Source organism: Microtus pennsylvanicus, chromosome 2 (genome assembly GCF_037038515.1).
Source record: "Microtus pennsylvanicus isolate mMicPen1 chromosome 2, mMicPen1.hap1, whole genome shotgun sequence".
NCBI lineage: Eukaryota > Metazoa > Chordata > Mammalia > Rodentia > Cricetidae > Microtus > Microtus pennsylvanicus.
Window position 1 is genome coordinate 79,812,876 of NC_134580.1, and position 25,281 is coordinate 79,838,156.

Below are 25,281 nucleotides of genomic sequence, written 5' to 3' on the forward strand. Positions count from 1 at the left end.
GAACTCCTCTGTGGGATGTCCGAAGCCAAGACAGCAGATCCAGCTTTTATTTTCTTTCTGTGAAAAAAGCATAAACATATCCTCGACCCCAAATATATATAGGTCGGGTATTTTTTGATAATGCATTGCAAGGGTTTTTCCACCTTGCCTTAGCAAAGGTCAGCTTGGTGTTATCACACCAGATCCGTTTGCGTTAGGATCTGCTTGCACCCTTTTATGAGTTGCTTTCAAGGAGCCTTATTACGCTCCACAATTTCTTTTTTATTAGCCATATATGCAGCTCTTCCATTGGAAAAGCCATTTGTAAAATTTAGCATAAAATCCTTTAAGGGATTTTTTGCTATAACATTAGCAAAATACAGTTGTGTGAATTGTAGCAATGATCTTGGAAAAGATTATTGTTTTTGCCTTTGAATTGAGTAAAGACAATTGTCTACGAATCAGTCTTAAAATTATCAATGAATCTATTATTTAGTATAAGAAACATTGATTATAGTCAATATTCTATTAAACCATTTTTCAGCTTTTATCCTGCCCTTTTGTACCAGACAGGCTATTGTTTTAAATTAAGAGTTTAATATCTTAACTGGCAAAACTGAGAAGGTTTAGCCATAAACAGCATTTTTTATAAAACTGTTGTAGAATAAGTTTTATATTTAATATACACATTTGTCATAGCTGAATTATAATTAATATGCTGTGTTTGTTGATTATTGTATACTTTACCTGTTGATTTATATTTTACCTGCTTGAATACCTGTTAGGCAGCTTGTTTAAGCTTTTTATTGGAAATTGTTTTTTGTATGAATTTTACCTAGCAGCTCAAGGTCTTCCATAAGAATATTATAACTAGGGCTTTAACCATTGTATATCTAATTAAAAGTTTTTAAGCTATCCTCCTCTTAAGTTTTAAGTCTGCCTTGCAGATAGGAAAATGGAAAAATGAAGCATTTTTTGACTAATAATGCTGGCCTCATTAGACACCAACATGTAGAAAAATGAAACTAGATCCATATCCATCTCCATGTACAAAACTTAAGTTTAAATGAGCCAAAGGCCTCAGCATATAAAAATTATGTTGAATCTCACAGAGGAAAAATTTTTGAAGCATACTTTGCCACATCTCAAACACAGCCTTATTGGCATAAACATTTGGAGAAACCATAAATCTCCTGAACTGAGAAACTTTTGTATAACAAGTGGGAAAAGATCTTTATTTATCATAAATCCATTCCAAAAATATATGAAGAACTCAGGAAATTAGTTATTAAAAATTTTAATCCAAAAAATATTTGTTATAGACCTAAACTGAAAACTCTCAGACGAACTTAAAAATGACTGAGACACTTAAAAATGCTCAAACATAACATCCTTTAGCCCTCAGAGAAATGTAAACCAAAACTCTGAGATTTTATCTTATCCTTGTAGAAATGACCAAGATTAAAAATTATTATTAACAATTTATGCTTAAGAAAATGTGGGTAGGGAAAAAAACTCCATTGCTGGAAGTGCAAACCGACAGTCACCTTTGGATCACACAAGTATTGAAAAACCTGGATGAACCCAGACTCTCCCAGCAGGAAGAAAAGAATCAAAAATCCAGGGCTAGCCGCTTCAGCCCTGTCCTAGGAACTTAGCTGAAGACAAAGCCTTGACCTGGAAAAACAGGTTTTCCAGCTGCAATTATCACAGCACTGTTTTAGGAACTAGGGGATTACAACCTTGGGAGTGGTCCCGAGGCAGGAGAGCTGTCCTTCTGCAACCACCACAGGATTTTTGGAATTTATGACCCTCCCGGACCACTGCGGTGTGGCCCCTTTCCTCAAAAAATTCTTTCTCCTGGTCATTGGGGGTCGAACTCCTCCCCCAACCAAGGCCACGTGTGCGACCTCAGCAAGGATGGTCTCAGGCGAGCTATGGGGCAGCTGTGCCATCCCAAGACCTGAGTGAGAGTCTCCCCAGCATTGAGGGACCCTCATTTTGTCTATTTTTAAAATTAGGCAAATATCTACCTCAAAACTTAGCAATATTTCTTTTGGGCCTAAATACAAAGATGTTTGACCAAACCACAAGGACACGTGCTCAGCATGCCCATAGCAGAACCATTTTATCATAGCCTAGAATTTGAAAATAACCCAGATGTACCTCTTTTACACCTAGGATAAATGAGACATTATCCTTTTAAATATCCATGAATACCACAAAATATCTTGGAGTAATTCCAAGCAAGCAGGACAGACGTTTTGGGTCCCATCATCTCTGCCTGTGAAGGCGGAAATGTTTTTTATTTTTAACCATTATCATTTGTTAGAGTATAACTCTGGCCCTTGATAAATTTAATTAAGAGGCCTGAGTCTCAGCATTCCACCTTGAAGCCACACCTGGCAGCAGGAAAGGTCCTCAAGCTGAAACAATATGCCTCCCACCCAAGAGCGGGCCATACAAATGGAAAAACTTGTATAAGAACTTTAAATCTTGAAAGATCCCCTACTTTCTTGGGAAAGCAGAAGAAACACAGCAAAAATGACGATTTCACTGAAAGCAGTTTACAGATTCAGTGTAAATGTCCATTAAAAATTATAGCAACATTCCTCATAGAACTCATAGATTTAATGTAAATGTTCATTAAAATTATAGCAAAACTTTTCACAGAAGTCGAAAGAACAATATAGAACTCAAAAGAACAATCTCCAACCTTATACAAAAGAAATAAAAACTCAGGATAGCCTAAACAATTCTAAAAATCCTCTGAATATATCACAATCTTTGATTTTAAAACTTTCCTACAGAAACAAAGTACTGAAATTAATCTACCTTAGATATAAACTTATACACCTACAAACTAAAGATTTTTGACCAAGAAGCAAGATTTTTAAAATGGAAAAGAAGCATATTTACTGTCCTAAATGAAGCTGTAGCTTTTTGAATCTAGATTCCTGTATAGCAAACCTGCCTGTCAGCTTTTGCTCCATATGGCAGGGGGTTAAAGACATAGGCTCTCTAGCCCTAGCAGCCAGCCTGCTTGGCAGGCGTAGCTGTGTAGATTGTACCCTCACTTCTCGCATCTCGAGGGACTCCCTTTTGAGTCTGCAAGCAAACACATAAAGCAAACATATAAAGCAAACACATAAATCTCTGTTTTTGACTCTTACTCCTCTCTCCCTGAGTGATTGATTAAATTCCTATATGAATTTCTCTTCCCTTGAAAGTCCCATATCTTTTTGGACGACGGTGAGCCTGCGCCTACCTTGTCCTGCAGATCTGTCCGAGTTCTACAGCCGCAGAACCTTCTATTTTCTTCTTGTTGTCCCGGGACTGCGCGTTGTCGTCCGATAGTTGACCGTGCTCCGAGTCCCTGTTCGGGCGCCACTGTCGATTGCCTTGGCGGGCCACTTAGTCTAGGGTTAGTAGCCCGTCTGGCGGTTCAGTTATTCCAGGGTCACGGAGAGGCACTACCTGGAAGATATGGGCTAGGAGACAGAAAGAAGGCCATGCAAGGTTTGTCAGAGCCTCCGTTTATTACAGATGGGGTATAGCTTTATATAAAGAGTTGGGGGATGGGCACAGGGTTCTGGGCTCTTGCCGCGTGGTTCACGTTGGTCACATGGTCCTCGTTGGTCACGTAGGCAGCAGGTTATCTTTGGTCAAGTCACAGTAGGCCTGGAAGTTACAACTAGGAGATGACACACCTAGTTCTCGAGATAGTTTGGAATGGGGGGTGGGTTCCGCTAACAGATAGCTCTCATTAACAACCAATTTGGGTGTGGGGTAGGCTCTGTCAATAGAACCATTCTTAACACAATTAGGGGTGTGGGGTTCTCTGCAGACTCCCCAGGGTGATGGTTCCTGTAATGATTTTAGGAGGAAATTGGCTCCTGACAAGTTTAAGGCCTGGGCTACATAGTAAGACACTGACTCAAAACACTTCATGTAGGGCGAAGGAGAGATGGCTCAGTGGGCAAAGGTTTCTGTTGCCAAGCTTGAAGACCCAAGTTTGTCCCTGGGAGTCACATGGTGGAGGGAGAGGACCTATGCTTAAATATTGTCCTCTGTCCTATACACTCATACCATGATAGCCTTGTACATGCAGATTTTTAAAAAGTAAATAAAATTTAATTTAAAATAAAAATGTATTTATTAAAATGGAATGTTGCTAGACCATGGTTACAGATGATTTTGAGCCACCACATCTGTTCTGGGAATGGAAGAGCAGCCCATGCTCTGAACCTGTATGCTCATGAGCATCATCATCATCACTTATCCAGCCCCTAAGGACTCCACTTCTTCTTTTCATTCTTCTTTCGTACAGCACATTTCAACCTCAGTTCCCTCTCCCTCAACTCCTCCCAGCCCCCCCATCTCCCCTCTCCCCCATATCCACTCCTCCTCCATTTCCCTTAAAGAAAAAAAGTAGGCCTCCCAGGGATATTAACCTAACATGGCGTAACAAGCTACAATAAGACCAGGTATAAAGCCTCATATCAAGGCTGAACAAGGCAACCCAGTAGGAGGAAAAGGGTCCCAAGAGCAGGCAAAATGTATAACAGTTCTGTAGTGATTATAGTGAATAACATTATCACCAACAAAAACTAAAATAACAGGAACTAACAATCACTGGTCTTTAATATACCTTAATATAAATAAACTCAACTCACCTATAAAAAGACACAGGTTAATAGATTGGATATAAAACAGAATCCATCCTAATGCTGCATACAAGAAACACATCTCAACCTCAAAGACAGACATCACCTCAGAGGAAGAGGTTGGGAAAAAAATCCAATCAAATGGACCTAAGAAACAAGTTGGTATGCTATCCTAATAGCTAACAGAACAGACTTCACACATACTTTTTTAATCTTAAAGGATATTTAAGATCACAAAGGCAGACTAGATTACAGTTTTCTTTCTACATTCCAGGTGTGGGAAAACTATGGTCTAGTTACTTAGACTCGGTTTTCTCAGCTGTAAAATATGAAAAGTCTATTTGCCTTGTGGGAAAATTATAAAAATTAAATCAGATCATTAGTGAAGCATTTGAGAGAGCACCTATTCATTACTGTTATTACTGTATCTACCACCTAGCCTGGTGCCCCACAAATCTGGGCAAATGAATGAATAACTGAGCCATCATCATCTCTGGACTCAAGTTTTTCAGAGTGATCCTAGCTAGGTTGGAACCTTGAATTCCTCTTGGTTCCTACTTTCCACAGAGGAAATCATCTATACGTACAGGAAATACATGGGAGCCCAACTGGGACAATAGGCTTGCCTGAGCTGCACCTTTGGACAGCTATGAAATGGTCACACTGATGTGTTAAGGTCCGTGGGGAACCCCAGGCTGCTGTTCCGCAGAATCACTCTGGGCCAACTTCTTCAGCTTGTTTTTCAAGAGCCAACTCTTCCTGATGGTAGAAACTCTCCACCATATTTTCTGCTCCTTCCACCCCAGGAACATCTGATACTAAGTCTACTTGTTATGTAAATTTTGTGGTCAATATTGAAAGCTTTTGGATTTTTCTCTAAGCATCTCCTTTCCTCTGTCTGACTTCGGGCAGCCTGGTGAAGACGGCAGGTATAAAGTGATTAACTCATGTTTAAAGTAACAGGTAAGCACAGAACTTCCTTCCAGCCTGGTGTCTAGCTATGTCTGCTTTGGGAAGAGGAGCGCATAGTGGAAGGATCCCCAGAGTATCCTGGTTTATACAGCAGAATCCGCAGAGCACCAGGGAACCAGCCAGTGAGACACGGGTTGCAAGAGCAGCTCAGAAGAAGGAGAGGGTAAGTCTATTTAACACAGAAAACAGGACTTCATTTTATTGTTTTCTTCTGTGCCCTGAGGTCTGCAAACTTCTGAGGGCACAAACAAGATCTGGAGCCTTCCTTCTCATCAAAATGTCTTTATAGGCCGCCGATTTATATCTTCAACCTTCATAAGCAGAATACGTCATCGTTGCCTTTCTGGACGTTCTCCATGTGCTTACTTAGATGCTCTCTGGTGACAGCATGCCCCAGAGTCCAAGGCCAAGGGAGAACTAAGTGATCTTGGGAGGAAGCAAAGGTGTGAGCAGCAGGGAGTGCTAGGGAATCAAGCAGCTGCCTTATTTCAAGCTATCACGAAAAGGAAGTCCAATTTTCTGTATTTTAATTTTAAAACCCCAGAATACATCTTTGTCGAAGTTCAATAACTAACATTTTTAAGGGTTAAATATGTGTTCGACACTTGCCTAAACCCTCTACGTATATAAATTAATTTCATTCATTATTTCAGAACTATCTCTTGACTGTGGGTTAAGTAACAAAGAAAGTCTCTATAAAGAGAACTGGTAAATATTTGGGATGAACGAGCAAAGCTGCCATGCAGGACTTGTCTGTCATGGAAACCATGTTTGACTTCAAAAAGACAGAGCAAAGGGAAACTTTGAAAGGCTCAGTGAGGAATACATATAAAGTCACTTGTGCCAACAACCAATGGTGTCTAAGGCTCAGGAACAATGGAGACACTAGTCTGGGTTAGACAGCCCTATTGAGCAGGTGTCCTTGCAAAAGTATCAGCTGTATCAGGTTGCACTAGGTTTTGTGCAGTGGAGTACCTCGGTAGGGTATATTGGGATAGTACTCACTGAACAAACACAGGAAGACATGATCCCTTTTTTTTTCATAAACTTCTGTCCTTAATATGCTCTTGATAATTAACTCCATTTTGATTATGACAGTGTTCACTGAACCTGGGCATTGTTCTAAATCCCAAGGATTCAGCAAAGAACAGAGCCTTCAGAGACCCTTTGTGAATGTGCGCTCCTCTGTGTTTGCTGGTTCACAGATACACAAGAAGAGCTGACCAAATGTTAGAAGGCAGAGTCAACACAACCGCAGCAAATAAAGCTGGGTGTGTGCGTAGAGGCGTGGGACCTGGAAGGGTGCTGCAACCTTCAGTCAGGCATTCAGTGAGCACTTCTCTCCCAAAGCTTGGAAAAGAGAAAGACAAAACCCAGCTAACACTTCTGTTAGCTTTAATACTGAATCTTGAGCCAATTCTCTAACCACGAGTTTTGAAAGATGATTGAGCCAAAGCCAGCTCTAAGCAAGCCAAGCATGAAGTCAGCCCCCAGTCGCTGGCACTTCTCGGTGGTGAGTGTTAGAGCAGTTGATTCTTCACGCTAACTGAGGAAATGGAGGTGTTCCTCAGAGAGGGGCCTTTGTGTTGACAGCTTGGAGAAGGATGTAGTCTAGACCCTTCACCCTAGATAGATTCCAGGATACTGTTCTTGTTCTGTAATTACCCTGTTCCTGAGAACTGAGCTTTCTCTCCAGTAGAAACTGATCTAGACACTTTTATTAAGTCTTTGCTTGTGTAGAAGAAAAGTAAGGGGTGAAGAGACCAGATGTCCCAGGTGCACTTGAGGGGCGCATTCCCCATGCTTGTAACCTGAAAAGCATTTGTGACTTTGTTTCTACCACTTTAGCTTGCATTGCTTTCTTCTAAGGTTTATCTCCTCCTCTTCCCATCCCTCCTCCCATGCTTTCTCTCCTCTTCTTCCTTCTCCTCTTCCTTTTGCTCTTCTTCCTCCTTTTTGAAGCAGGTTCTCACTGTGTAGTATAGATACTCAGGCTGGCCTAAAATTTAAGGCAATCTTCTTGTCTTAGCCTCTTGGGTGCTGAGATTATAGATGTGTACGACCATACTCCAACACTTTTCAAGTCTACCAAAGCTCCTTCCTCAAGTCTTGTGGCTCCATATTCTCTACTTCCCTAGTCTGACCCAAGTCAAACGACTATGAAATGTGTAGTATCATCAGTCATGGATATCTTAAAAATCAATTTAAGATTTCTTCTCCCTTAGAGCTAATTGAATGGTAAAGCTTATTTCTAACTGAAATAAATTTCAAGGATCAAGAAGTCGTGGGCCAAACAGTGGTTGGCACATGCCTTTAACCCCAGTACTCAGGATGCAGAGGCAGGTGGATCTCTGAGTTCAAGGCCAGCCTGGTCTACAAGAACTAATTCCAAGACAGGCTTCAAAGCTACAGAGAAACCATGTCTCAAAAAAACAGAGAAGGAGAAGAAGAAGAAGAAGAAGAAGAAGAAGAAGAAGAAGAAGAAGAAGAAGAAGAAGAAGAAGAAGAAGAGTTTTTCTTTATTCTTCATCATTTAGAATATTTTTAACCTCTAAAATATTTATTTGGTAATAATTGTATTATAAATTTTGACATAGAATAAATAATAAATAGCTTTGAATAATTGATGCCCCATTTTGTGTTTTGCCAGTATCTTTCTTTCTAGGAATTTACCCCACCTTGCATAACACATACATAGGTCCCTTCTCCACTTGGTATTCAAATGAATACCCTGTTTCTCTGGATCAGCTCTTTATAAGGTACGTAAACAAAGCCATCTCCCAAATGCCATTGGAACTCTTAGTACCCAAATCCTTTGTCTTTTCTGAGATCATTGGTGGTGAGGCTCATGGGAATCTATAGTTGACAACAGTCATCTTTTCTGTGGTCTAGAGAGAACTGGGGAAAGAAGTCAACAAATAATACAGGTCAATGTACAGGGAGGAGGGGATTTCCCAATAGAGGGGGGCATCTAGGACTGAGCCCTGTAAAATCCTAGATACACCAGGAGAGTTGGACACCCTAGCCTGGAGTCCCAGTGATGTCATTGAAGCACTAGTCATTTGATGGATAAGAGACCATCTATTTCTTTACTTCTTAGTTATGAGAAACAATATTCTTTTTTTGTTTTAGCAAACCCAACAGACCCTATCAGTGCAAATTCTCAACCATCAAACAGAAGTTCACTTATTGTATTTCAGTTATTATAATCACTCGTTATAATATGAATTCCAATAATTCGGATTATTAGAGCATCCACAAAAACCCAAACACCTTTAATATATTTTTTTTTAATATTTGGTACCATAGGCATTCTGAGAACTCATGCTGGGATCTACTAAAATAATTTCAGCCCCCTCATACAGATGCTAACCCTGAATTCCATTCTTAGCCAGCATTCTTGTAGTTTAAAATGCACACCCATACACACTGCAACCTAAAAAATAATGATAACATTGTAAGGTTTCCACAAGCATGGCTTGAAATAGACACCCAAAGAATCAATTTGGAAGAAGAAATGTAGACATGGTTGCAGATTGGTGACCAGAGTCCAGCATTTGCTTTTTCAGAACTGACCTTCATGAATTCGCCACGGAACCCATTCCTGGATGCACCTATGTGAAGGCGCTGAACACAGAGGCAAAAAGATGCCCTGAATCCTGATGCGCCCAGTTCAAAGCAGATGGATCAGGGAGGGATTGGAGGAATGCTGTCTCCACCCCAAGGCATTGCCATCTTTTTATTGCTCCCCTGACTTTATTGTTACTGCTGAGCACTGAAGCTTATTTGGCTATTTCCCTGGGTAGGGCAGATATTTCAACAGATGTGAGCTATGCCAACTATCACCTACGGGGAAGGAGATTACAGAGGAAAGAACATCTGAGAGGAATTAACAATACAAACAAAATGGCACGTCAGAAAGAAGAGCGCCACTGGGAGCTCATTTATTTGCCGGGGAAACAGATCAAGTGGCCCTCTCAGAGTCTCAGAAGCCTTCTCCAGAACTAGTGTGCGTCTGCTCAGTTTTAGGTCCTAGAAGGGTATGAACAGAGAACTAAGGGCCGTGGAGAATCCAAAATGAAGAGAAGATGGTTGCGTTCTTGGAACCTTAACTCAGAAGTCATGCAGTGTCATCTAAAGAGCCTGGGTGCTGGAGGTAAAGAAATCTGACTCCAACCTTCACATCCTCCACTGGCTGCCCCGTCACCTTCATCAAATCAGTTCGCTTGTCTGACCATGGGTTTTCTCGGTGTTGAATGAACCTACACATATGTGCTTTGCAAGAAGAGTATTGTTAAGAAGCCCTTAGTGACTTACTTGAAGTACCTAGAACTGTAACTGGGATGGAGCACTTGTCAGAAAACAAAGTCTGAAACACTCTATAGAGCAAACTTTCGAAGGTAGAATTGGTGACTTAAACCAGGGTTCATTGTTTATATAAATGCTATCAGATGCCTCCTGTGTTCTGAGTCCTGCTAAGGGCAGAGGATTCAGTGGGAAGCAAGAGAGATGCCTTCCTCCTCAAATGTGAAGCTTCAAGTCTGGTGGAAGGTGCATAAAGTGAAGACCAAGTACAGATAGTAGAGGGAAGGCACAGGGTCCTGGGGAGGGAGGAAGAGTCTCAAAGGAGAGAGCACTGGAATCTGAGAAGTCAGGGAATCTCGAGTTATCCAGTGTGGTGGTAGCATCTTCCAGGGGCAGGGCACTAATGGAGACAGAAAAATTATATCAAAAACATTTAAGGGGAAAAGTTTCAATGAACTGAGAGAAAGTGTCCAACTGAAGCTTTACTGAGAAGGCCCATCTATGGACTACTGTCATTTTTTTCTAACAATCCTAAGCTTCATACCCAGCATTGTGGATTCTCATGGTTTTCCCATATCCTGCAGACTCCTCCCACTTTTAGTATGTGCATCTGTGTCTAAAGATACTTGCTTTAAACCACATGACACACATTAGTCTTAAAGCATCAGGGGTCCAACACTTCGCAGGTAAGATGTCCAACCATGACACACTAACACAGTTACCAAAATGTGTGGGAAGGACATGGAGTTTCATGAGCCCCAAGCCTCATGAGTCCTTCTGAGAATCCAAGTCAGTTGGCTGAGACTCAGTCTTGGATATGGTACCTGGGAGATGCACTGAGCAACTCAGGGGAGGAGACTCTAAGCAGACACTGGTACTTGTCTCTCTTCTGAGATTTCCCTGGAGTTCCTAGACGGCACCTACAAATCCCCCACATCATATCATAACCCTCATTCTCTGTCTCCAGTATGTGGCCAGTGGCCAGTGCTATCTGGGGTACAGTAGGTGCCATCTCTTTCAGTGAGTGCTTTATAAAGCTAAGACAGATTCCTTTTTAGCACAAACGGAAGATCTAGATTATTTTGACTGTTAGTTGAACATTACTGTCTTGAGGATTTACCAATTTTAACTCTTATTTATTCAACAAATATCTATTGGTAGAGGTCATTTGCTCAAAAGGCTTGAGACCTAGGTCCAGGCACAGAGAAGCCTGGTTACTTGGGTAGAAATGGAGCTGGAACTAAACCTTCGTCACAAATCCGCGAGGTGTCACTGCCTCCCCCTTCCTCCCTTTCCTCCCTGTCTACCCCCAGAGCCACTCTGACACCCTCCGAAAGGTCATTTTGTCACTTCTAGTCTCTTTCAATCCATTTCTAGAGCATTCATTTCCAGAATATTCTCTACTTATTTTTCTTTTCAAAATACCTATATGCTGGGCATAAGGCTATTTCAAAGCAAGTCGAATCTTCCACAGAAAGTAAAAGAGCTTGAAAAATGGCAAAATCAATCAATCAATCAAATCTGCTTACATCCATCACAGGGCTGGTGAGGCAATGGAATTCAAAGGTGAAGACAGACGCGAGCAGGGAATAGTTGAAAGTTACGCTAATCCTCTGTAATTGATTTTTCTCCAGGGCAGAGACTATAAATGCTAGCTTTGCCCAGATGTAGGTTTTCTACAAAGGAATAGAGAACCCAGCAGACTGTGTGGCAGTTGGAAAGACAAATTTGAAATTGAAAATCCTTAAACACATGCCCAGTTTTTCCTTACGACCTTTGTTGAACTCTTAAGCTGCATGGCTAAAAGTTAAAACCACAGAGCAAAGACTTGGTGAACACAGTGAAGATTTCTGCAGTAGCTCAGGGTAGACTAGGGCATAGGCCATCCCTAAAGTGAAGAGTTTCCTATAACAGTAGGCTTCAATAAAGTGCTTCAAAAGAAGAGGGTGTGTGTGTGTGTGTGTGTGTGTGTGTGTGTGTGTGTGTGTGTTTCTTTCAGCCCATAGAGTCGAACTGTTTGCCCAATCCCACCAGGATCTGGGTTGAGTCAAACCTAGGGGCAGCCATAGTGAGATTCAGTCTCGGTTCATTCATTAATTGGGAACTCGCCATCATAGAGAATCAGCTGAGTGAAAGTCTTGATCTTTATGTATAGTGTGATATGCTAAGGACACAGACCAAAAGTCTAGGTGAAAACAAACAACGTAGACAAAACAACGGGAACAAAACTGAAGATGACCAGATACCAGAGTTAGCATAGTAAGGGTCGTCATGAGTCAAATACTGGAGAAAACAGAGAGAACTGCTAAGAAAATAGCCTTAAAAGGAGGGAGGAAAGGGGATAAATTTCATTAGACATTTGAGATCTGTTAAAATCGTCTAGTGCCTGAAGAGATGTTCAATCAGTAAAGCTTACCTCGGACACATTAGGACTCCATTTCAATCCCCAAAACCTGGGTAAAACTTCCAGGCAAGGTGATGCATGCTTGTATTCCATGCCTGTGGAGATAGAGAGAGGAGCTCCCTAGGGCTGGCCAGCTCTTCTAGTAATCGGCAAACTCCAGACTGACTGGTGAGAGACCCTGTCTTAAAGGACGTTAATAGCACTCTTGAGGATGACACCTGAGCTCTTCCTTCGGCATCCATGCCTGTGTGTACGTGCACCCCCAAACATACAAGCATGTTCCCATGTACACACATTTTTTCATATAATATATTTTGTATGCAAAATAATGTTTTTCCCCTTCTCCAACTCCTCCCAGATCCTACCCACCTCCCTACATGCCCATCTTCACATTGTTTTCATCCTCTCTCTAATAAAATCAAAGCAAACATATAAAAAACCAAGAAGTCTTAAAAGAACAGGCTAAAACAAAATGACACAACCTCTCCACAAAACAAACAAACAAACATGGAGTTTGTTTTTGTTGGCCAACTCCTCCTGGGAGCAGTCTAACCCTGAAGAGAGAAGACGGATTTTTCCCTTTTGCAGCAAGTACCAGTTGCAAATAGCTTTTTGGTTAAGGACAGAGATTCATGTCCCCTTCCTCTCTTGGTGCTATAATTTTGCTCGTTTTGACCTTCTGCAGTTTTGTATGTATTGTCACAGTCTTTGTCTGGAAGTCACTGTGACTGTCATCAGTCTTGTCCCGTCTGGAATGCAATGTTTCCTTGAAGTCATCCCACCCCAGCTGGCCCTTGTAGCCTTTCTGCCTCCTCATATGCATAGATCACTGTTTCTCCAGGGGAGGGATTTAATGAAGACATGACGTTTAGCAGAGAAACCCGCAACTGGGCAATATGTAGAGAATAAGAGCTGGGTCGGGAGGGGGAGCATTCAGCTGCTCTTTATAACAACGGTGTAAACTGGTTTTAGCTTTAAATTTTATAAAGCAAGAGAATAACTCATTCTAAACTAGACGGCGCATTTCTCCTGCTTGCTTATCTCTTGTTTTCCCCACTAAATACCACAAAACTGCATATTTAGATTTAAAAGAACTATACCAGTATCATTATTCATTGAAATGTAGTCTGAATAAGCATGATAGAAGAGAGAATGGCTAGAAATTGGGAAAAGGTGAACACTAAGGAGGAGGAAAGAAAAAGTCCAGAAAAGAAAAAGAGAAAACAGTGTATAAAATGGAGAAGACACAGGCAGCCAAAAGTCCAAAAGTGTTGAAAAGGTCAGCCAGCAACTTGATAAGCTCTTCGCAAATTCATCAGGAATGTTAAGTGAGAAACCACACATACTCACAATGAGGACTCAAAATGAGGGATCACTATGTATTACAAAGAAAGTAACAGCACCATTTAAATATATATGAGAATATATTTCTATTTTATCTGTTTACTTGGTATATATAAATGTGCTGTTTGCAGTCAAATGGACAAATTAAGCAAAAAACTAAATTACAAAAACTAATTTTAAAAGCAAACAATACTCTTTTTAATACTATAATATGAAATTGAATCCATCATGAAAATCATTCCCCAAAAGAAAATTATGCTTTGGCCCAAGTTATTTTCACTAGTGTATTCTTCCAAATATACAAAGAACAAATGTACTACCCCTGATGGGTGTGCTTTTAGGGAGAAGAAAAAGAGGAATCCATTCTCTCCTCTTTTTAGAATAACCTTCAAATCATGCAGACCACCTCATCTTTACCATGATGGTAAATTATAAGCTAACATTTATAACCCAATTATTATGTAGTAAGGATAATTCATTATTCTCAAATAGGATTGTTCCAGAATGAAGTTTTACATCATGCCCAGGTAGAGTCTAGCATCTGATTAAAGACAGCACATCAATGGAGAAAAGAGACAGAAACCTATGCACACCTAAGAAAAGACCCTTGTAGATCATAAAACCAAGTCCTAATTGTAAGTCTTCAGCAAATAGAATTAGATGTTTCTAACTCGCAAAGAATATCCACAAGCAGACAGTGTTACCACAATGTCTAATGGCAAACCTTCAAACATTTTCCCTGTAAAATCAGAAATGAGACAAAATTCTCATTATACAGAGAAAAAGAATGATCATACAAATCATGCTCAGTCAATTAGATGATAGGCAGATAGATGGAAATTAGCCACAAGCCTCCCAATCTCATCAAACCACCACCCACAAAAAAATCAGTTACAGACGTGTTTGCAGAGCCAAGACTTGAGCTGCGGTTGACAGAAATGAACCTGTGAGGTAGAGAACATGCTACCCAACAGCTGCCAAATGCACGCACTTCCCCAGTGGGCGCAGAACATTCTCCAGGACAGGTCATTTGTTAGAACAAGAGTCTTCAACCATTCCAGAGACTGAAATTATCTCAAGCTTCGTTGCAACTACAAAGGTAGTTAGAAGACAATAGGATTTTGGAAAATTAAAAAGTATGGCTTGAATTTGGAATGCCCCCACACACTCATGTGTTGAGAACTTTCCCTGGCTCGTGGAATTGTGTTGAAAGCTGGGGATCTTTGAGAGCATGGGGCCTGCCTGCCGTAAGCAGGTTATTAGAGGCGAGTCTTTGAAGGTTCTGCCTTTCGCTGGTTCTAGCCTGAGATTGCTGCCTTCTCTTGAGTGTGAACAAGCAGCTGCTGCACGCTCCCATCATCCGGAGCAAAGCTTCTGCCAAAATCAACTAAAGTCTCTCCGAAACTGTGTAATGGTTAATCTTGGTTGTCAGTTTGATGGGACTTAAAGCCATGGTGAAAAGAGACCCCTGGGAATGTCTGTGAGGGGTTTTCTAGATTAGCTCAATTAGGTAGAAAGCCCCGCCCTAGATATAGGAGGCACCTTTCCACAAGGTGGGGTGGCAAGCAAGTGAGAACGCTGAGAAGCAGCATTTGTTCCTTTGTCCTCTTCCTGCTGCTGTCACGACTGCCATCTTGATGGACTGGACCTTCAAAACCATGGTCAGAATAAGCCCTTCCTCCCCTGATTCGCTGGGCCGCGCATTCTGTTGAAGCCATAAGGAAAGTAACTAACACAGACTAGAAACTGAGTGACATAGCACAAAACAACCAAAGTAGGTCAAAAGAGAGATTCAGAAAGAAATCCAGAAACGTCTTGAGACAAAGGTAAAAACATAGCATTTCAAGACTTTTGAGACAGCAAAAGTAATTAAAGAAGGAAGCTTATGTCAATAAACCAGTAAAAGAAGATCCCAAGTAAACAATTAAATGTAACACCCCAGGGGACTAGGAAGAGAAAAATGAAAACAAACTAAACCCAAAGTTGTTATTATAAGTAATAAAATAATAAAGATTGAGAAAATAAATAAGCAAAACAGAGACAAGAAAAACAATAGAAAAGAGAAACAAAATTAAAAGTTGTTTATTAAAAACAGAAAAATTTTAAAAAATCAGAATTGAATGAGAAGACATTACACCTGATACCACAAAAGTATGAAGAATCGTAACAATGTAAGAGCAATTATATGCCAACAAATTAGATTATCTGAGGGAAATTGGTGAGTTCCTACATCAACATAACCCAGCAAGACCAAACCATGACTGAATAGAAAACGTGAGTGGAGCAAAAATAAACAAGGCTATAGAGCTGGTCACAAGAGTTCTCGTCAGAGAGAATCTGTCTCTGCACCTGATGGCCTCCCTGCTGAACCCCACCAGGCATTTAGAGGAATAAACACCACTCCTAATGCTCCTCTAAAAACTGAAGAGGTAGTTTTACATACTCATTATGTTAGATTCATATCACCCCAATACCCAATTGAGACAGCGTGCTGTAAGCAAAATCACACATGCTATTAACAAAATTCAAGCTGCCCTGTGAGCGTGAATGCAAAAGTCTTCAACAGCACATGAGTAAGACAAATTTCACAACACAATGAAAAGATCACCTACGACGATGAACTGGTTTATCCTTGAGGTGCAAGGGTGAGTCAATGTACATAAAACAATAAATGTGTATGCTACATGAGTGAAATGAAGGCCAGAACCCACATAAACATCTCAGCAGGGGAGGAAAAGGCATTTGACGAATTCGAACATCTTTTTCCGATCTAAAAAAAAAAAACTCTCAGTAAATTAAATGTGCACCTCAACAGAAATAAAGGTCACAAGGAACTAGTCCAAACTAACTCAGACTTAACGGTGAAAAGTTGAGAACTGGGCTTGGAGAGACAGCTCACTGGTTAAGAGCAGTGGCTACTCTTGCAGAGGATCTGGATTTATTCCCAACACCCATAAGGCAGTTGATGGCTGTAACTCCAGAACAAGAGGATCTGAAGCCTTCTCTGGTCACCACACGGACTTCATGAACATGATACACAGAAAAACACACAGGCAAAACCCTCAGACACATAAAATAAATATTGCTTTATAAACTGAAAGTTTTTCTCTGAAAGCAGCTTCCTTATAAACAGAACAAAGATACCCGACTCTTACCATTTTATTTAACATAGCAATTGGAGTTCTTGCCAAAGCAATTCATCAAGATAATAAAGAAAAGGCATATGTGTTAGTCCTTTTTGCTACTTTAATGTGTCTTAGTACTTATAAAGGAAAGAGGTCTGTTTGATCACAGTTCTGGAGGTTCGCGAGCATGGCACTGACATTAACTCAATATGAAGAAGGCCTTGTATGGATGCCGCCACAATGACGGGTTATGTGTGCCAGAGGAAGGGATCCATCCCATCAGAAAGACAAGAATTCGGAGAGGGGAGAGGAACCTTCTTTTGAGCATGGACCCAGAATCCCACGAGAGCCACTTTAGCTCCTTCTGAAAGTGACTTTCAACAGCTTCCCACTATGTCCCTGCTCTCAACACTCATGTCACTTGAGCATGGCCACACTGAAGATTAATACACAAACTGTTGGAAGACAAGCCCATCCAAATTGGGTGGTAAATTAATCTCTTTTTCAAATTATATATATACACACACACACATTCAACCCAAACACTACAGAGAAAAAAACATCAAAACTAATAAATAAGTAACAATAACAGTTTGGTCAAATAAAATTGCAAGACACAAGCTCAGTAATGTTAGTGTACCATCAACCGTGAACTTTCTTAAGAAGTCTTCTCATTTTTTATTATTTTTATTTGAAAAGTTTTACTTTTCATTTTATATACCAACCCTAGTTCCCCCTCCCTCTTCTTTTCTCCACCTCCCCCACCTTCTCTCTTCCCTTCCCCCATCCACTCCTCAGAGGGAGTAAGACCTTCTTTGGGGAGTCAACAAGGTCTGCCATACCAACTTGAGACAGGACCAAGCCCCTCTCCACTCCCTTTGCCCCGCATCAAGGCTGAGCCAGGTATCCTCCCACTGAAGGGAATTAGCTCCAAGAAGCTAGTTCATGCATGCACCTGGGATAAGTCCTGGTGTGACTGCAAGGAGCCCCCTAACAGTTCAAGCTACATAACTGTCACCCACTTTCAGAGGGTCTAGTTGGGTTCCACACAGGTTTTCCAGCTGTCAGTCCATAGTCTGTGAGCTCCTGCTAGCTTGGACCAGCAGTCTCTGTGGCTTCCCCCTCATGCTCTTGACACCCCCCCACACACACACACTTGTTCATATGATTTCTCCTCCCTCTCTTCAACTGAACTCCAATGTCTCAGCCCAGGGCGTGGCTGTGGGTCACTGCATCTGATTCCATCAGTTGCTTGATGTAGGTTCTATGATGACAATTAGGGTAGTCACTAATCTGATTAATGAGTTAATCAGACGCCCTCTCCACTATTGCTGGGAGCCTTAGCTGAGGTCATCCTTATGGATTCCTGAGAACTTCTCTAACACCAGGTTTCTCCCTAACCCCATCATGGTTCTCTCTATCAAGATAGCTCCTTTCATGTTCTCCCCTTCTGTCCTTCCCCCTCCCCAACTGTGTCCTCTTGATTCCTCGTGTTCCCCTCCATTCTATCCCCTCCCAGTTTACCCAGGAGATGTTGACTATTTTTCTTTCTGGGGCCCTCCATTTGTATCCCTCTTAGGGTCCTTTTTTTTTTCTTAGCTTCTCTGGGATTGTGGATTGTAGCTAGGTTATCCTTTGCTTTACAATTGCTATAACAGAAGTTTAGGAAGTATTTAACCAAGAAAAAAAACATCTAGAGATCAATATTATAAATTTGTAACAGAAATTAAAAACACAATAAACGGGAAAATCTGTGCTAATGGATTTAAGAAATTAATATGTCTCATATATATATATTTGTTGTGAGCCTAGCCGTTAACAGCTGAGCCATCTCTCCAGCCCATAAGAAGACAAACATGATCTGCCCAGGAAGGGGAAATAGACATGACCTCCTAAAACCTTCATCCAGTGACTGATGGAAGCAGATGCAGAGATGCAGAGCCAGTGCTCTCAGTGTCCTGTCGAAGAGACGGAGGAGCAGTAACGTGAGCAAAGGAGTCAAGACCAGGATGGAGGACACCCGCAGAAAAAGCTGACTCGAACTAGTGGGAGCTCACTGACTCTGGACAGACAACTAGGAAACCTGCATAGGACCAATACAGCCCCCCCTGAAGGCAGGTGACAGTGAGTGGCTTGGGCAGTTTGTGGGGTCACTGGCAGTGGGACGAGGAGCAATCATTAATCAATGATCTGGCTTTTTGGAACCCATTTTCTATGAAGAGAAACCTTGCTCAGCCTAGACACAATGAGGAGGGCCTTGGTCCTGCCTCAATGTGGTGATGTGACAGAATTCGTTGACTCCTCATGGGAGGCCTTACCCTCTCTAAAGAGCAGATTGTGGGTGGGGTGAGGAGAAAGTGTGGGGAGCAGGAGGGGAAGGGGGAACTGGGATTAGTATGCAAAAAACATAAAAAGTAATATTTTATTTTTTTCCAAAGGGAGCTAACAGTTCAATGGAATTCCTGTCCAAAGGCCAACCATATCTTTCATATAAGTATAAAAAGACAACCTACAATTCATGTGGATCCACGAAATGCTCTCTAAAATCAAAACAATCTTTAGGAAAAAGAATAATTGAAACATCATAGCACCTGAGTATAAAATATACCACAGAGCTATAGCTATAAAATATGCTTTTCTAATGACACACAGAACACAGACATGAACCCACACATTTATAATGGGTTCAGTTTTGACAATAATACCAAAACTACAATGAAAATAGGAGAGTTTTCTTCAATAAATGATACTGAAAAACTCAATGTCACATTCAGAAGAATGAAATGAACCTTCACTTCATAATATGCACAAAAATCAAACAAGTATTTGAGGTAAGTTAATCAACTCAAAATAAGTATTTAAGCACAAGTTCTCATACTGTAAACATACTGGGAAAAACCTCCATGAGATTTGCCTGGCTTTGATGTTTTGGATGTGATTCCTAAATTACATGCAGGAATACCAAAAACAGACAAGTGGGATTATTAAAGACCTCTGCATAGCAAAAAAGACAATCAGCACAGCAAAGATAAAATAGAGGAAACAGGTAGAACTTAAGCATCTGAAAAGCAGTTAATATCTGATATATATGTATATATTAAACAGCTCAAAGGAAGAAAACAAATAACCCAATTAAAAATGAGTAAAAAAATGATTAAACACTTCTCAAAAGAAGATATGTAAGGAGTGAACAGGTGTATCAAACAGTGTTCAACACTGCTAACCTCAGGGAAATGCAAATTGAAACTATAAGATATCACCTCATACTTGTTTGGGTGACTATTGTCGAAAAGAAGAAAGAAAACACATGTCTTTGAATTGGTGGAAAAGGCGATCCTTGTGCATAGCTGGTTGGGAATATGAATTAGCAAAACAGTTATGGAAAAGTGTGGATGCTATCTGAAGAGATAAAAACAGAAGCGTGGCTCAGCAGTTCAACTTCTGACCATGCATCTGGAGAACAGGAGACCGATGCATCGGAGAGACATCTCTCTTCCCATACTCAGTATAACAGAATGCACAAAAGCCAGGAGCTGAGGTCAATCCATGTGCGTTCATCAGTGGGCGGATGGGTGAAGTCTGTGTTACATGTGAACAGTGGAGTGCAGGCCAGCCTTTCAGAGAAAGGAAGTCCTGGGACTGGCACAGCGTGACTGAACTTCTAGGCCATTGCGTTAGGTAGATCAAGCTGGCACAGAGAGACAAACACCACATGATGTTGCTTATATGTGAAATCTAAATTAAAAAATATTAAACTTATCTGAAGAGGTAATAAGAAATGATTACCAGAGAGCGGAGATGAATAGGAAATGTTCGGCAAAGCAAATATGGAATTCAGTTAGACCAGAGATCTGCTGTACCCCATGGTGACTACAGCTAATAGCAGTTCATCCTAGGTACATTATATAAAGACAACTTGAGAAGAGAGTAGATGTCTCGGGGTCCTGGTCACAAAGCAAAGACTGAAGAGATATATGTGTTAGAAGCTCTATTATCTCCATTGTAATATATCCATATATATATATTTGAATATCCCATGTATGTGTCAGGCTGCCCCCTGCAAATAACTTGATTTGTCCATTAAACAATTTAAGCAGATTTTTGTTGAAGATTTAAAATGTACATGAAAGGTAAAGCTAAGTTTTACTTTTAAGAAAGCAGAATAGTGTCTTCATGAATTTCAGGTATGCAAACGTTCCTTAAACACAAGAAGCTCCATCTCTCTCTGCCCCCGCCCCCCCCCCCTCTCTCTCTCTCTCTTTCACACACACACACACACACACACACACACACACACACACACACACACACGTTTCCCGTGTTTGAGTTTCCACATTAATAAATTGGAGAGAGTGTCAGCACTCCCCTCCCAAAGCTGCTGGAATGAGTACATGAAACAATACCCACAAAGTGGTGGGAACAAAGTCAGACACTTAGGAAAGATACAATAAATAGAAGTTGTTGCCATTGCTACCACTTCTGATTAAGTCTATCCAGACAATGGATGATTATTACTTGGAGAAATAGATATAAGAAATCACAATAGAATCTAAAATATTGTCTTATTATGGTCTTAGGATCCAAGACATGGTTTGTGCAAGTCATCTTGCCTCGTAAGCTTCTCATGAGTATTCAGATGGAGAAGAATCTAATAGGAAACATGAGCCTGGGGAGATGGCTCCATTAGAAAAGTGCTTGCAGTGTACGCATGCGTGAAGACTTGAATTTGGACCCCACTGCCATATAAAAAACTGAATGCAACTGGATGGGCTGGGGAGGCAGAGACAGGAAGATCCCTGGGGATCGTTAGCCAGCCAGTCTAGATGAATTTGTAAGCTCCAGGTTCAGTGAGATGCTGAATCTCAGAAAACGAGGTGAACAACAATAGGAGAAAATATTCAACACTGACCTTGGCACACACACACGCACACACACAAGTTTGCACATCCCTATGTGTACACACATGAGCATGTACACACCTCCAACACACTCATAGAGCTTGAAAGCTTGTGCCTCAAGGAAAACTCCAGCCATCAGTAAGGGCCTAACCAACTGACCCTCAAAATAGAATCAAGTGCATATGGCAATGGTCTCTTCTTCAAAAAGAAGGCATGAAGTAGGTCATGGAGAAAGAAGAAATTTGGTCTCGGCAGGGCACAAACACCTTAGTGGCCCTGTTTTTTTTTTTTTTATGGAGTATTCCTAACCCCTTCTCAACTCCTCCTCCTGGGAATTCCAATACATTGAAAGCAAGCTCTGTTCTTGTGTCTGTTTGGATATTTGCCAAGCTGAGTATTGAAAAGTGCTGTGAAAGTTAAGCTGCATGAAAAGGAATGATAATTCTGTCCTGCCTGGGAGGCTGCGGGTCAGAACCACCTTTATACACTGTGGTGTGTTTTGGCAGCCGCCTAATAACTTTTCTCCCCACCAGGCCTCTACCCCACATTACCACACCAGTGAGCTATTTATTCAGTTTAGCTAAGTTGCCTGAGGAACCGTGCCAGAAACTGCTATTAGGAAGATAATCTTCCCAAAGAACTAGAGAATTCTAGTCTCTGAATTTTTTTTATTATTATTCTTAAAAAGAATTCTCACTTTAGCCTTTCTCATTGAAAGAAGATAAGGATGTAAAATTCCAAAGAGATTGCATCACTCAGGTGAGTGGAGGGAGTCCACTCGGGATCCAGTAAAGGTCTCATGTTAGTCAGCTCCAAAGATTTGGGTTTGAGCTCAAAAGAGAAGGGGTAAGTGAGGAGTTGCCCGCTGAGGGTCTTTCAGTGACATCTCACACAGGAGTAACAGCTGTTTGGTGAATCTGAGCTCTGTTACATCTTGGCGAGTGGACGTGGGCACCTTCTGAACTGGTGTGGGTGAGTCTGGGGACTACCACTGCCTTAGGAGCCTTAACCACCAACGCCTAGACTTTTAATTTTATCCGTCTTCAAAAGCAAAAGCGAGTTAATAAAGGATTAAGCGTGGGGCGGGGGTCAGATTGGAGTTGAGATCACTCGCTTGCCAACAAGGATTGTTCTTAATTTCAATAATTTGATGAACATGCCCACGAGACTTTGGGATGCCAGAGACAATAAGTAGCCACGGGGGTAGGGGGGGAGGGAGCTTTTCCCACCTGCACTGGCCATTGATGCTATGCCAGTTATAGTGACTCAGTTTCCCTCCATGCAAGCATCTTCTTTTTTCCTCTCCTGAAAAAAGAGTCTCATAACTGCCGTCTTATTCAGCTTCAACTCTTTATTTAAACTTATTTAAAAGTTCACTTGATATAATTTCACTCCAATCAACACATTTCCTTTGAAGTTTCGAATTAAGTTGATTTCCCCGAGGACGGCTGAGAAATGAAGCTGGTCTTTGATGTCTTTAGGAACCACCACGACTCCTCATTCGTGGATGGGTCAGAGTAAACAATATTGACCTCCCCTTTCTCTACAAGGCCTTGTTCTGTCTGATAAGGGAGAATGGATGGAGAAACCGAGATAGATGGTGGTAAGACATGATCTTAAGGCAGAGAGACCTATATTTATTCTGAATCATGAAACTCTCAGAAAGCTTTGGCTGCCTTGCATGAAAAATTAATGGAGTAATAATCACAATAATGAAAAAGATGCCTGCCTCATATGGTTCTGTGAGGAACAAGTGAGATCATAGATCTGGGGCACTGAGGGAATGCTGTCACCATGTAGCCACCAGCTTAATATAGTTGTTCCTACATAATGACTAACTCCTTGCATGGCTGGATTGCAGAGGGAGGGGCACATTTGCATTTCCCAAGGGTAGAGTGCCGAGTGAGAGGAACAGGCCAGTTTAGTCCCAGATCGGGAGAGAGCGCACATCTCCAGATTCTTCATCCCTTTCTTTGACGCGAAGCCAAAACCTCAGTGGAGCCAGCCTAGCCTTAGCTAATGGCAGCCCCAGCCCAAGTCCCTCAGGGCCCAGTTCAACTGCTTCAGCTCTGAAACCAGATCACATTCCTCAGTTCCCTGTGGGCCAGTTTCTGCTGTTGTTTTTCCCCTGGGAGCTTGTAAGATCTAGTTTTTTCATACCTCCTGGGATGGAAAGAACACTGGCCCAGACACTAGGATCTCTCTCTCTAAAAGGCAGCACAGCAACATGACTAGAAGACTGGGCTCTAGAGAGTGCCATGTGACCCATGTTGACCAGGTCATCCTGTGCATGGAAGAAACATCAAACTAATTATCCTTAGCGTAATGCTTCAGTCCCTCAGGAGCCCTGGCTGGGCTTTAACCTACGTATTTCCCCTAACTCAGAATCATTCCACTTGACCCCAAGTCTATCCGTACTATTCATGTGGATATCCACTCCAGTTCTCAATGCCTAGGTTCCTTCTTCTGCAAACGAAAATAGTAAATCTTAATAATGATGATGATAGAAATAACTTCTTTGGAGTTGTCTACAGAGTATGTTTCTTGGGATCGTTTGTAGAATTTCTGTGCTACGACAAAGTGCCCAGAATAGTGCATTGCCACCTAGCAATGCTGTGGGTGTCTGGCCTTGATGATCTGATCACTTTTAATTTATAGATAAACGTAGGAGTAATTATTACCATTGTAATATGAATTTGTCAACTCAAAAACATGGGCTGTTTCTACTTAGATCATTTTCAGACTTTTAATTAGAATTTCATTCAGGATAGACCATTACTACTGATGGAAACTTGGTGGACAGTAAGCCCTATTTATTCATTTGTTAGCCGAAGTTGACACATCTTCCTTTCTTGTCTTATAGTCTTAGTGGGTAGGGAGCGGTCAGAGAGAATAATTTATGATTTGTGGTATCATTTGTGTTGTCCTGACAGCAGCATTGTAGCGAAAATTGACTCTCAAGTCCCTTCGTTCATCAATTTTGGCCACTGTAGTAAAAAAAAATCAAATCAAAAGAGCTTGATTAATTTGATGGGTATTTGATTTTATTGCTTTAATTTTTGTTTGTCTGCAATGAATGATACAGGGCATCACTACTCTGTTAACTTTTAAAGTTTTTGTTTTTTCCCCATTGATAATCTATAAGATTCTTTTTTCTAACAAAAACAATTTCTTTTCTTTGACATAAGGTTGAGTAGCAAGACAATGATGTTTATGCTACGTATAAATCTCTTTCTGTCTCTGTCTGGCGGACAGTTTTATACACTCAGCAATCTCTTTGCTATGGTTTCTGTTTACTTGTTTATTTATCTTCAAATATGACGTGGTCTCCTGTAATCAGTCTGCTAAACAGCTGGATTTTCATCATGAAGCTGTATTAGACTCCAAAATATCCTCTCTGGATCAGAGTTTAGGAGCCTGACTCTTGTCTCTCTAGTTATTTTGAGATTCAATTACCCACCATGATATTGGTATCTAATATCAAGCTGCTTTTTATTACTATCCCCTTGTAATAATTCTCCCCAAGTGAGAATTCTCTCCTCTCACTTTCTGCAGTTGACTTAGCTGCTCATTGCTCTCTCCTCCAC